The 14523-nt window shown below is 48.4% G+C and overlaps 1 long non-coding RNA gene and 1 pseudogene across 3 annotated transcripts; one reads left to right on the plus strand and one right to left on the minus strand.

Moving 5' to 3' along the window:
- LOC136520994 (beta-D-xylosidase 3-like) lies at positions 1-3029 on the minus strand (annotated as a pseudogene).
- Positions 3030-5594: 2565 nt separating this feature from the next.
- Positions 5595-7607, plus strand: LOC136522902 (uncharacterized). Of its 3 annotated transcripts, none has more exons than XR_010776000.1 (3): positions 5595-6095; positions 6213-7173; positions 7285-7607. It is a non-coding gene; the product is annotated as an uncharacterized lncRNA (long non-coding RNA). The 3 variants fall into 3 exon arrangements; XR_010776001.1 differs by having other exon boundaries at positions 6213-7077; XR_010776002.1 differs by having other exon boundaries at positions 6213-6295; positions 6969-7607.
- Positions 7608-14523: the final 6916 nt, after the last annotated feature.

Genomic DNA, 14523 nt, shown 5'->3' on the forward strand with positions numbered 1-14523 from the left:
TATAGCTAGAAGACGGTGTAAATGTATGAGAAAAATTTTCAGTTGACAGAGGAGACCAAAACAACTGAATGTCGGATCCTTCGTAAAACATCGCAACGAGAAATTAAACATGCACTACACGGAGACGGAGAAGTCGATCTTGACTGGGAACGACACCGACGACGACGAGTCGCCGTTCTCGACCAGCACCTTGCTTACGCCGGAGGGCACGACGGTGTACGCAGTCCTCTCCACGATGCCGAACGCCTTGCACACGTTGAGCGTGAAGGGCACGGTCGCGGTGCTTGTGGCCGGCACGAACACCCTCCGGAACGCCGCCACCTGCTTGATCGGCGCCTGGGCCACCTCCGGCGGCGGCGCCGTGTACAACAGCACGACGTGGGCGCCGCCCCTCCCGCCGCCGTTGATCACGCTAATGTTGAAGCTGACGGTCTCTGTGCAGGCGTGTCCGGCAACGTCGACGGCCTGGCAGGATGGGGATGGTAGCCACTCTGGGCTTGTAGCTGAGCCCCTTGCAGTGGCCTCCGGTGGCCGGGAGCGTGACGGAGGTGCCGTCGGTGCTCGTCTCGTAGAGGAACTTGGTGTAGCTGAGGCCGTAGCCGAAGGGGTACAGCACCTCCGGGCCATCGTAGAACTTGTACGTCCTGCCGGGGTACCCCTTCTCCGGCACTGGCCGGAACTCCATGGACGTCATGGGGATCTGCTGGATGTACTTGTTCTTGAACCATGTCAGTGGCAGCCTTCCACCTATTTTTCATCATTCAATCAGAAAAATGATAAAACAACATTATTGGACAATAATTAGTGTGATAGTAATGCACAAGAAAGAAGTGGTATGGTCTTTGCACTTATTTACCTGGGTTATATCTTCCAAAGATGACATCAGCAATGGCGTTGCCGCCTTCACCGCCAGGGTACCCAGCCCAAAGGATGGCACCGATCTTGGGGTGCTTGTGCGCGAAGGAGACGTCGATGCCGCCTCCCGACAGGATGACCAGGATGATCGGGTTCGGTGAGGCCATGGCGAAGTGTAGGATCTCCTCTGTTTGGTTCTTGGGTAGGAGAAGATCCTCCCTGTCGTTTCCCTCCCTCTCGATGTGAAGGTTTATGCCACCCAAGTAGATGGTCGTATTCGCCCTGTGCGAGATCTTCACGTGCTTGCTTATACCTTGGCGCGGCGTGACGTAGCGGCATGGCGGTCCTGCAGGATCATATACGAATGCATGAGTATCGATCATTATAACTCTGAAGTCTGAACACGCCGGCCGGCCTTTCGCCCTTTCCACTACCTGATTGATACACTGCATATGCTGACCTGTATAGTCGCCGTCCATGACCTTTTCAGGTGCCCGGGCGTGTGGTCCGTGCACGGCGACGGCAAGGATCTTCTCCGGGTCCAGAGGAAGAAGGTTGCCGTCGTTCTTGAGGAGCACTATTCCCTGCCTTGCGCCGTCGTGGGCGAGGCTCCTGTGCTTGTCGGTGCATATGTCCGTCTCGTTGAGGGAGGCGTACCGCGGGATGTTGTCGAAGTATCCCAGCCTCATGAGCGTCATGTACTGGTTCCTCAGCGCGCTGTCGATGTCGGACTCGCGCAGCTTGCCCTGCGCGACGGCGGCCTTGCTGTACTCGCTGAGGAAGTCCCTGAGCGGCCTGCCCTTCTCCTCGATCCAGCTCTCGGCGCAGTCGAGGTCGAGCCCCGCCCTGAGCGAGGCAGCGCTGGACTCGGCGCCGGTGAAGTTGAGCCAGGTGGCGTTGTCCGTCATGACGCGGATGGCGTCGCAGTCGGAGACGATGTAGCCGTGGAGCTGCCAGTCGCCACGGATGGTCCCGGAGAGGAGGCGCGCGTCGGCGCAGGCGGGGATGCCGTTCACGCGGTTGTAGGAGCACATGACGCTGCTGGCGTCGCCGTCGCGGACGCACATCTCGAAGGGCCGGAGGAAGGTCTCCGCCATGTCGCGCTCCGAGACGCGCGCGTCGAACTTGAACCGCGTGTGGTTGTGCCAGTCGTCCACGTCGTACGCGGCGTAGTGCTTGCAGCAGGCGGAGGTCTTGATAGGGCGGGTGGACGGGTCGCCGCCGCTGCCGGTGTCGTGGTCGGGGATGTCCTGCATGCCCCGGACGAAGTTCACGGCGTAGCGGCCGGCGACGAAGGGGTCCTCGCCGGGGGTCTCGAGGGCGCGGCCCCACCGCGGGTCGCGCACCACGTTGATGTTGGGGCTCCAGTACGTCAGCCCGCCCTTGCCAAGGTTGTACATCGCACGTGCCTCCGTCGAAACAGCCTGCATTCATCCATATACCATCAGATCTGCTATTAGTGTATATAGTAGATCTAATGTTTTGATCTAGCTACAAACGCTCGAAATGCCGACGGAAATCGAAATGCAAATAACACGTACAGATGCAATGCCGATCTGTGATGTACATACATATGCATGTTTCTATTGAGACATGGTAACGTGGCAGCACAAAAGAAAAACATTATTGTGAAGATCGATCGAAATGTACACATATATACCTGTCCAATGGACTTCCAGAGCGTCTCGTTGAAGGAGGCGGCGCTGTTGATGACGTTGGCGAAGACGGTGGCGTTGTTGACGGTGGCGCGGCCGGAGTGGTTCCCCGGCTTGCTGTGGAGGTCGTCGAACAGCGCCGTCGGGCCGGTGCTGGAGATGCCAGTGCAGCGCCTCGGACCACCACTTGTAGGGCGGCAGGCCGACGCGAGGCGCGCCGTGGGATATGTCGCCGAGGTTGCCGACCTTCTCCTCCACCGTCATCCAGCCGATGAGGTCGCGCACCCGGTCCGCGTACGGCAGCGACGCGTCGCAGTAGGGGAACGCCGACATGTTGAGGCCCATCTCCGCGAACCGATCCGCGTCGCAGACCTTTGTGTACGCCTTGCCGAAGCTGGTCACGTTCACGGTGGTGGTGGTGGAGGAGGAGGCCATGGGGATGGCGGTGCTGCACAACAGCAACACGGCGAGGACGACGAGGAGATGGGACGGGGACGCCGCCATTGTTGGGAGGGAGACCTAACCACTAGCTAACGTGGTGCTGCGCGATGGGTTTGGGTGCACACTAGTGGGCAACATATATAGAGAGAGCTAGCTAGTAGATCGATAAGAGTCAGAGACGGGTGAGAGGGAAATGGGCGGGGTCGCAGCAAAGTTTCAAAATTCGGAGCGGTCTTTCGTTTCGAGTAAGGATGAATCATCCACCGATTGCGTTCGCGCTCTTTGGATAATGATGAATCTGTTTTAGATAGAGAGAATCAAGGAGAGGCGGTTGGAAGGCATACGTGAGTGAATGTGAATGCCGACGAAAATGGTTGTCACTGAGTTCATGAGAGAGGACGTTACTTCGGCCTCACGGTTTTCTTAGGATTTTATTAAAAAATAAAATCAGTAGCGCGCTGCACTACATCAAGTTGATATTGATACACGGTTTTGAGGAAGTTCTTCCAAGCTCTGCCTAACAAGAAGCACATATGGCCAACTAAAAGAGAATAAGAAGAAAACATTATAGCGATCATCAATCCATATATTAGTCCGTCACCGATATATCTAAAAAAGAAGTCCTTAATTAGCCACTAGCAGCAACGGTTGCGAACCCACCATAACTAAACCCTTGTGAATCCAATTTATGAAGAACTAGCGTGGGCACCCACGCTTCACGTGGGAAGTAGGGCGGAAAAAAAGGGGGAAAAAAGATGGAACGGGTGTGCACTGTTCCATAAAGGGCGCATACTGTTCCGTATCGGGTTTGCATTGCTCATCGCGGAATCTGGTACCCGGTACTGCTGATCTACAGTAATCTGAGTCTTGTGGATCGCGGATGAACAGTAAACGCAGACAAATTTAAAGTTCTTATATATAGATAGATAGGCTAAATATAGAGCCAGTGGATGATTGAATGTATAACTTGCAAAGGAAGAAGAATATATATTTTTCAAACAATAAACCATTTCTGTGTAACCAAAGCAACCAGCGTAACACGGTCACTCCTAACAGGATAAATGTTTTAATCCTTTACTAAAATCCACCCAACTAAGAGCATCTCCAACGGTACCCAATAAACCTTCCCAATCCATGATTTTTGGCAAAAATGGAAAAAAAGCTCATCTCCGACAACTCCCAAACTCACCTCCCAATCTTTTAACACTTGAAAAAAAACCCCACACGCGTAAAGATGCGCGGACTCTAGGTCACATGTATCTAAGTTTCCTCGCACAGTCTCCTTCTTCGCGCTGAGTTTTCCCGTGGCCTTCTTCTTCGTGCCTTATCTCGCCGCCGTGGCCAGTCGGAAGATACTCCCAGCCAGCTGTGGCCGGCCGGGAGAGGCTGGCGGCTGGCTGTGGCCTCCTCATGGCAGCTGGGCGAGGCTGGCTGCCGGATGGGAGGCACTGGGGGCCGGCTAGGGTGCCCTGGTGGCTGGCTGCCACCGGCTAGGGGCTGGCCCGGGTCGGTAGAACTGTGCAGGTCGGCGGTGGCAATGTAGATGCAAGGAGTGAATTATTGTAAACTGTTGGAGATGGTCTTATTTATTTCTTCCAATACTTTTTTAGGAGTTAGAAAACACCATATTTTTGGGAAGAAATTATTGGGTATTCTTGGAATGCTCTAATTACCCAACATATTTCATGTTACGAGGTTCTGGTCGTCCTAAACTTATATCTATTATTACAAATATTAAAGTGCCAAAAAAATTTCAACCTTTTTTGGTCCGGCTCTCTACTAACTCCGTGAATGTGAAACTATCTCTGTTTGTTTGTCTACGACCTCTCCTATTTTATATGACATGCATTGCTTGGACATAGGTTTTCGTGTAACCTGGATAGTTACGAATTCTAATCAAATAGATCTATCTGATCATGAGTAAGATGGGTAAGAATCTTAGTGCCAAATAGAAAATGATTAAAGTAGAAATTAAAAAAAAAAATATCTTGCCCTAACATTAAACTAAGAAGAGTTTCTTATTTTTGTTTTTTTTCTTTTCAGGAATTTCTCGGTTAAGCCCAGGCGACTTTCTTTGTTTTTTCGTGTGCGTTCGAACCCACAATGCATGCGTGTCCGTTATCTGCTTTCTAAATCCGTCCGAGATACATGAGCGTCTCCAGTCCTAGCGTGTCCCTTTAATTTCCGTGTTCGTGCGAGCGTTCTTTTTTCTCCCCTGTCCCCGTGAGCATGTATGATTTTTTGCCCGCGCTCGTCCGAGGTCTGGTTTCGTTGATTTTTCCTTTCATCATGGGCCTTTACATTCTGATGACTCCTCTATGAAAATTTCATTACCAAGTTGTTGAGGTACCTTTTATTAAGAGAACAATTTTTTTTATGAGAATTTCCCTTCTTGAGCCTTGACTCTTTATTTCATTACCAAGTTGTTGACGTCAATTTTATGAAGAACAAAATCTCCAATATCTCTTATCTTCGAAACAACTAAAGAGTGAACACCGTTTTGGTGCGACGTTCCAACCGCGTTCATGCTCATCTCCCTTGTGCAGGAAAGAAACGTTGCTCCGGGCAGGAAAGAAACCTCGCTCCGCGCCGCGGCCGCACGCGCCCCCTACGCCGTCCGTCTCCCTCGCAAGAAAAGAAACGTCGCTTCGGGAAGAAAACAAAACCCGCTCCCGTGATTCTGGCCACGCCCCCATCGCGCGCACCCAGCGCCCGCGCCCGCCCGCAGCAGGCCGCGCCGCCGCCGCACGCGCCCCATCCTCGCCCACGCCCGCCCGCAGCAGGCCGCACCGCCGCCGCACGAGCACCATCGTCGCCCGCGCCCGCTCGCATCTAGGCGCGCCGCCGCCGGCCGCGCAGAGCTAGGGAACCCCGTCTAGCCTTCTCGGTGGCTCCGTGCGTCGCTCCTCGGCGTCCTCGCTCTCCATCTCTCCCGCGCGCGCGAGGGCACAGGGGTCCCGTCGACTGCGACGGGGAGCGACACGACCGCGAAGGCGGCCTCGATCTAGCAGCGGCAGCACCCCCGGGCCCCGATGTTCATGACGGACGTGGAGGACCAAGGTCGAGGGACGGGAACAGCGACCTCCGGCGCCGACCAAGGTCTGTCTTCCGGAGCACGGAGGTAGGCTCCACGGCAACACGCAGGTCAGCACCGGACCACAAATGAGTTGATTTGAATCTTACAAGAAACGGAAATTAGCTCTGTAAACAAAACAAGGACATTAGCCACTTCTCATTTGTTTTCATTCTTTTGACATACAGAGGTAACCATGGTGAGCCAAGATTGGTTGTGAGGACAGCAGTTCAAAGCTGTCAATTCGAAGCTACTTATGCTGTCTGATGTGGTAGGTCTATACAACCATACAGCTCTTTGCAAGTTCATAATTCTTCGGTTTCCCTTTCTCTCCCCCTGCGATACGATTAATTTATTTATGATTCGATTACCCCGGCACTGTCCCCGGCCGCGTTGCCTCCTTCGTCGGCATGCACATGGATGTCGTTCCTGCCAACGGCAGCGAGTGGGTTGGTCCTCGTGAATTTTCTGCTAATCGTGGCTATATTTTGTTTGGTTATCGTCGTTCTGTTTATCATCAGTTCATCACTGGCAACATGGCCGGGTGCTAAATTTCAGCATATTGTTGAATGCGATTGGATTTACTGACGTAAAATTTGCACAACTTTTCAGCGTTGTGATCATTAGTGGAGTGCTTCGGTAGCAATGGTTGTTATTGTACAATTTTTTATTTATGGAGTTTCTTCACAGTGGCATGCTTTGTTTCGTCGATTTGTCTCTGTAGAATGAGTCAAATTGTTTCAGTACAGGGGTGGGTTGTAACTAATCAGTGGGACCATGGCTGCTACTCAAATTCTCATATATTGGTAGATGTGATTGGCTCTGTTAGTGTAAAAATCTCTTTTCTTTTTTTAGTTTTTCAACAGCATGATGAGGTTGGGGACTCAAGCGGGCTTCTTGTTTCTGGTATCTTTAGTGCTAACAAAATATCTGGTATTGACAAGGTCACAACCATCGCTCAGAAAGAGGGTCTGAAGACTGCAGTGCTCGGTCATTTCCTAGCACTTGTGGCTCAATTACTGAAGGCAGAAGGCATCGGAATGAGAAATGATGGTGGGTCCACAAAAATGGTTTGATATTGTGTCAACCTTAACCTGGATAGTTACGAATTCTAATCCAAATAGATCTATCTGATCATGAGTAAGATGGGTAAGAATCTTAGTCCAAATAGAAAATGATTAAAGTAGAAATTAAAAAAAAATATCTTGCCCTAACATTAAACTAAGAAGAGTTTCTTAATTTTGTTTTTTTTCTTTTCAGGAATTTCTCGGTTAAGCCCAGGCGACTTTCTTTGTTTTTTCGTGTTCGTCCGAACCCACAATGCATGCGTGCCGTTATCTGTTTTCTAAATCCGTCCGAGATACGTGAGCGTCTCCGTCCTAGCGTGTCCCTTTTATTTCCGTGTTCGTGCGAGCGTTCTTTTTTTCCCCTGTCCCCGTGAGCATGTATGAATTTTTGCCCGCGCTCGTATGAGGTCTGGTTTCGTTGTTTTTTCTTTTCATCATGGGCCTTAACATTCTTGATGACTCTTCCCTAGGAAAATTTCATTACCAAGTTGTTGAGGTACCTTTTATTAAGAGAACAATTTTTTTTATGAGAACTTCATTCTTGAGCCTTGACTCTTTATTTCATTACCAAGTTGTTGACCTCAATTTTATGAAGAACAAAATCTCCAATATCTGTTATCCCACGACTAAAACGACTAAAGAGGAGATACCGTTTTGGTGCAATAAAAACTTCGCCTCACCTTCCTGCCCTCCCCGTGCGATCCCGCAAGCACTACATCGGTATGCCTGCATGCGATCCAACACCCGCCCGCCCGCCCCCGTGCCCGCCGCACACCACACCGCACAGGTTGGATTCCCATCCCTCACCCCATTCGTGCCGCCGCTCCTCCCCTTCCTCTCGCCAACGCTGCCACAACGAGACCTACGCTGCCTCCGCACCGCAAAACCATCCCCCAAAACCCTATACCCCGCACCTCCTCGGATTGCCCCGCGAGGCCACACGAGGGAGCGCAATGGGGAGTCCTCACCGTCGACAGTGAAGGGGAAGGGAGCCGGCAGTCAGGGAGGAGAGGATGGCAGCGACACCGCCAAAGAACCCCGCGGACGCCGCCAATTGGGAGGCCGCCGTGAATCCCGCGCCTTCTGCAAGGCGTGAGCGCGAGATCTCCAAAACGGACATCCTCCAACCGCTGCTTCCATCTGACATGCCTCTGATGCCGGGAGGCGTGGACAGAAAACGGACCTACGGTGGCGAGTGCTTGCGACGGGAGACGCGGGGCTGCGGCCTCAGCCCCGGGGGGGGGGGGGGGGGGCTTTGGAGGCCGCCACCGGCGGCGCGCTGTGCCGGGCCTATGCCGATGCCAGGCCAGTCCCGCTCGGCCGAGCGACGCACGTGCTGTGCCTGCATAGGCCGGCGACGGCTGGGTGGGGCGGCGCACAGCGGTGGGAGGCGCGGGTTCAGGGGCCGGTGGCCGAAGACCACCCAGAATCCTAGGATGAGGATGCCGCCACCCACAGTGTGTACAGCTCCACGGCGCGGTTAACAAGGTGTGACATATTCTGCCGTTCCCGCTTACTACTATAGGCTTATGCTTATTAGGTGCTCGACAATACGTTTCTTCTAGGGGTCACTGTAGCAGAACATCTTAATTGTTGTTTGATTTTACTGCAATTCTTCACTAAGTTTCTTTTATAGATGGTATTTGACCCAAGTAGTATCAATCGTTTCTAATGTTGTTTGTTCTGCTGATCTGCCTATGCACCCTTGTCTCTTTATCTCTTTGATGGAAATGGTAATGTGCATTGGAGATCCGAGATGTCATTATTACATATGCAAGGGATGGTTTGCAGTCTTGCACTAAGTGCAAAATTGTGAACTTATTGTCTTCTGTTAATAATTGCTCAGGGAAAATGCAATTCCACTCTACGAGGTGGTGTGCATTAGCATCTGCTTTCAGGCCATGAGAAGTTCAGACACAGGCAATTCAAGGAGATGTTCACTACGTAAGAAATGTTTTTTTAGGGGTGGCTCGTAACCTTTTGTAGGGACGGTTTTGCCAGCCGCCCCTAGAAGGGGTGGCTATAAATCGCTGATTTGTAGAGGCGGTTCCCAGATCGTCCCTACAAATCGATTTGTAGGTCGATTTGTAGGGGCGGCTGGATATTGAGCCACCCCTACAAATCAATTTTCAGAAATCATGAAAAAGGGGCAAAAAATAGTAATTTTTTAATCCGAGGAGGTCCCCACCGACAGCCACACACACCAACTCTATCGTTGTAGTATTTTTTCATGATTTTTGCACACTTTGCGTCGGCCGGGTCTCACTCGCACGTAAACTTCTCTACCACTGCACCCCACGATCACTTGTTTCTATATTCCATTTTGGTTCCCCACATATTATACAAAACTGAACATAAATTGATTATTTGAGGTCCTAAACTAATTCAAATGAAAAAGTTGTCATCTACAAAGTTTTATAACTTTTCGAGATCTACAACTTTTATTTTGGTAGTTTCTCCATCCGAGGTCACTTATAAAATTTGAATTTCAAATTTGAGAAATTCGAACGTAGTTTTCCATGACAAGATGATTTCAAATGAGAAAGTTATCAACTACAAAGTTTCATAACTTTTCAAGATATACAACTTTATTTTTACTGTTTGTCCATCCGAGGTCGTTTAAAAAATTCAAATTTTAAATTTTTTGAAATTCAAACATAGTTTTCCTTGACAAGATGATTTCAAATCAAAAAGTTGTCAACTATAAAGTTTCATAACTTTTCGAGATCTGCAACTTTCATTTTGGTTGTTTCTCCATCTGAGGTCATTTATAAAATTTGAATTTTAGTGCTTAATTTTTAATACTCGGCGTCTATCTGTAGGGGCACTTCAATATTGAGCCGCCCCTATAAATCTGATTTGTAGGGACGGCTGTATATAGAGCCACTCCTACAAATTGGGTCATTTGTAGGAGCGGCTGATAACACCGGCCGCCCCTATAAATTTATTTGTAAGGGCGGTTCATTTGACAACCATTTGTAGGGGCGGCTCAATATTGAGTCACCCCTACAAGGAAAGGAAGACGTTGCTACGAATCGTTTTTGTAGTAGTGGCTCTTCCTTTGGGGGCATAAGGGATCAGAGGTGCTGGTGCCAAGTCAGGGCATGTAAAATGGACTTGTATGGTAGCTAGAATATGTAATATTAGGAGTAGAATCTACTTGGATATATGAACCGATAAATTAGTTCCAATGTATAGACCTCTTACGAATTTATTTTTGAATTGTGAATTCACCCACAGCAACTAGATTTGCACAAGATTGGTTTGATTTGACCACCACTTATCTGTGTTTATTTCTCTTATTGAATTATGATTGGTTTGTTTTGCACCATCATTATATGTTTGCGTTTCTCTTATTTGCACCCCTGCCTTCGTTGCTTCTTGTGTTCTTGTGCTCATCGATGATGTTCGAGTGTCGAGAAAGCACATGGAATGTCTTCTTCAGCCATATGAATTCTTGTGTGACGAGGTGATAGACTGCAAGTCATAGTACTCAATCAAACGTAGGCAACTTCAATGTCCTTTCTTTCTAATGGCTCAATGTATGCAGATCATAGATGCTTATATTAAGCTGCTGAAAGCCTAGGAGGGTTTGATAAAGAGGCCGGGAGGTATAGTTTATCTTGAAAGTGTATGTATAACTGCACTCATAACGCGGATGGAGAAAAGGATGAGACCATTGAAGCCAATTATCCTAACCGTGGTACTTCCCAGCGTCATGGGTTAGGTCGAAGGATGCTAGCTTACTTGGACCATGACATGGTAGCAATTTTTTTAAATGATGTATTGTTCTTTGATTATTAAATTTTTTTGCTTGACAAAATGTTTATTATTTGATTTGAGAGGTGCTCCTTCCAATAAATGTTACCGGTTTAGACTGGTACCTTGGTGTTATAAACGTTAACAAACGTGAGGTCCAGATGCTAGACTCTTTGGGCGAGATGTTCGGACGTGCTGACCTCAATAAGACACACAGTATTATCCATGTGATAGGTAATAATATTTACATATATATACTCGAACATGTGTACAGGATGGTATGGAGATGCGGAGGAACTTATTCATGGATTTATTGGCGCATGAAAGAAATAGATTTCGAAGATTTCTTACTGCCAATATAAAACATTATTTTAGACGCATCACGGAAAGGTCTATATAGTAGAGTTTGTGAGCCTGCGACGCTGCGCTCTTTGTGACTGTGTTAATTTCACAAACTTTGCCTATTGGATTGAATGTCACTTTAACGTCGATTTTTAATTTCATAGTATTGTTATCTTATCATGCTGATCCGTATATTTTTAGTATAAAGGATTAGTTGTCCCATAGCAACGCACGGGCACGAACCTAGTATCTAAATAAATGCATCTCTAGGCTTTTTTATTTGTGTGTTTTAACTGTCATGGGCCTTTAAATTCTTAATCCTACTCTATAAAAAGAATATTTCACTAATGAGCTGTTGACGTGACTTTGATTAAGAACAAAACTTATCTTATTAGAACTTGGTTTTACTAATCAAATTTTAAACTAAGATGTTAATTTGTTGTTGAGTCCAATCTAAATTAATGTGCCTCAATCCTCGATGAGGACCGTCACATAGAAAACAGGGAGAGGCCTCCCATCGTAACTTCTCATTAGCTTCAATCAAATATTGGAACTACCGATTTTCTATGAGTCCAGCTAGACCACGCTACGCACGCCGGGTCGCTATCACCGCGTGCCCTGCGGACGCCGTCAGTGTCAGGGACCACTAACACCCCGTCCTCGAGTAACCATGGCATTATGTCGCATCCACCGTACTCGTGCACTGTGCATTTCCCCTTTTCCTAGCATCCTATCGGCTCTCGATCCCCACCCTCACTCCCGTATCGGACCCCCCTTTCCCCTCTTCTTTTTCTTCTTTTGGGAACACGGCCGCCCGCATGCCTTCACCTCCGAGTGAATCCTCTTCCCCTCTCCCATATCCTCCCTCTGCTCACTCGCGCAGGGAGCGCACCTTGGCCGACTTTATCCCTATAGCGTGAACCGGCAGTGTGAAAGCTCTAGTTTGGTTTTGGATAATTGATGAAACCCTAAGTGCTAACCTAGTTTATCAAAGTGATCATGAGATAGGTAGCACTACACCAACTGATGAAGCAATGATGAAGATCATGACAATGGTGATGACATGGTTATTATCAGAGGCTTGAACTTGGAAAAGAAGAAAGAGAAAAACAAAAGGCTCAAGGCAAAGGTATAAAATGTAGGAGCCATTTTGTTTTTGTGATCAAGACACTTAGTGAGTGTGATCACATTTAGGATAGATAGTCGTACTATTAAGAGGAGTGAAACTCGTATTGAAATGCGGTTATCAAAGTGCCACTAGATGCTCTAATTCATTGCATATGCATTTAGGATCTAGTGGAGTGCTAACACCCTTGGAAATATTTGTGAAAATATGCTAACAAATGTGCACAAGATGATACACTTGGTGGTTGGCACATTTGAGCAAGGGTGAAGGAGATAGAGATGATAGAGGGTCAGTCTTACTGTTTAACAACTGACCGGACGCTGGTCTCAGGGAGACTGGCGCGTCTGATCAGGCGTGGCAGTGATACCCTGGCGTCGATCATATGACCGGACGCTGGGCCTCTGGCTGACAGGACGCTAGAAGGCAGTGTCCGGTCAGAGGTGACGTAGCTACACAGTAATCAGGGTGACTGACCGGACGCTGGATGTGTCCGGTCAAGTGCCACCGGACGAGTCCGATCGAAGAAAACTGGTTATGGAACCTTACTGTAAATGACCGGACGCTGGGGGTTCAGCGTCCGGTCACTTGTGCCAGAGTGTCCGATCAACTATCACCCGTTGAGATCATACGACTCCTGTTGAATGCAGGATAACACGTGGCCGCCATCAGGCGATCGGACGCTGAGCCCTGCGTCCGGTCAGTAGAACCGGAGCGTCCGGTCACCCCAATCAGTACCCAGTGAAGGGGTACAATGGCTCTATTTCGTGGGGGCTTCTATTTAAGCCCCATGGCCGGCTCAAGCTCACTCTCTTGCACATTTTCATTGACATAGCAACCTTGTGAGCTTAGCCAAAGCACTCCCACTCATCTCCATTATTGATCCATCATCTTTGTGAGATTGGGAGAGAATCCAAGTGCAATGCTTGAGTGATTGCATCTAGAGGCACTTGGTATTCGTGTTGCACTGCGGATTTTGCTTGTTACTCTTGGTGGTTGCCACCACCTAGATGGCTTGGTGCAGCGGTGGAGGATTGGCACGAGTTGGTGATTGTTCGTGGCCATCTCCGGTGATTGTGAGGGGATTTGTACCTTCCTCGGCGAAGCGCCGAAAGGTAACTTTAGTGGATTGCTCGTGTCATTGAGTTACCTCACTTGTGGGTAGGTTCTTGCGGTGTCCAATCGTGTGGACGAGGTTTGTGCAACACCTCTTAGCCACCGAACCACCAAGTGTTGGTCGACACAATAGGGACAGTAGCGTGTTGGCAAGCACGTGAACCTCGGGAGAAAATCGGTTGTCTCTTGCCATTTGGTATTCTCCCGGTGATTGATTTAATATTCACCTTGTGATTGGTTCACTCCTCTACACGGTGGTATAATCACCCCACTCACTCATTTATATTCTTGCAAACTAGTTGTGGCAAGCTCTTTAGTGAAATTAGAATTGAGAGCTTGCTTTGTTATTTTAAGTTCATCTAGTGGAGCTCTTTAGAGTAGCAAGATTGAGAGCTCTTAGTGAGTAGTAACTTTGCAAGTTGTGTGCCTAGGAATCATTGTAACTAGAATTGTTGAATAGGTGGCTTGCAACCCTTGTAGAGCTAGAGCAAGTTTGCTTTTCGCTATTTGTCATACTAATTAAATTGCTCTAGTTGATTTGTAGATTTTTAAATAGGCTATTCACCCCCCCTCTAGCCGTATTAGGACCTTTCAAGTGGCATCGGATCCATGGTCACCATTTGATTGAAGGCTTAACAACCTCAGTGTCAAATTATGGCTCAAGTTGTGTTCAACCATGTGGGGGGCAAACCACCGTTCTTTGATGGCACATGCTATGATTATTAGAAGAGAAAGATGAGGATGTATCTTGGTTCAATCAATGATCAAGTATGGGAAGTGACCGGAATGACTATGCTATCATTGATCTCGATGATCCCACCAACCAAGATAAGATCAACAAGTAATGCAATACATTGGCTCTCAACACCATATACAATGCCATTGATTCCAAGGTGTTTGAGCAAATCAAGGATTGTGAAAGAGCAAATGAGGTGTGGAAGAGATTGGAGGAAACATATGAGGGCACACCGGTGGTGAAGAGTGCCAAATTGTATATCCTCAAGGATAAATTGACAAGCTTCAAGATGAAGGAAGATGAGAGCATTCCGGAGATGTTCCATCATTTACAAGTGATTGTCAATGATTTGAAGG

Source organism: Miscanthus floridulus, chromosome 18, assembly GCF_019320115.1.
Source record: "Miscanthus floridulus cultivar M001 chromosome 18, ASM1932011v1, whole genome shotgun sequence".
In the NCBI taxonomy this organism is placed as follows: Eukaryota; Viridiplantae; Streptophyta; class Magnoliopsida; order Poales; family Poaceae; genus Miscanthus; species Miscanthus floridulus.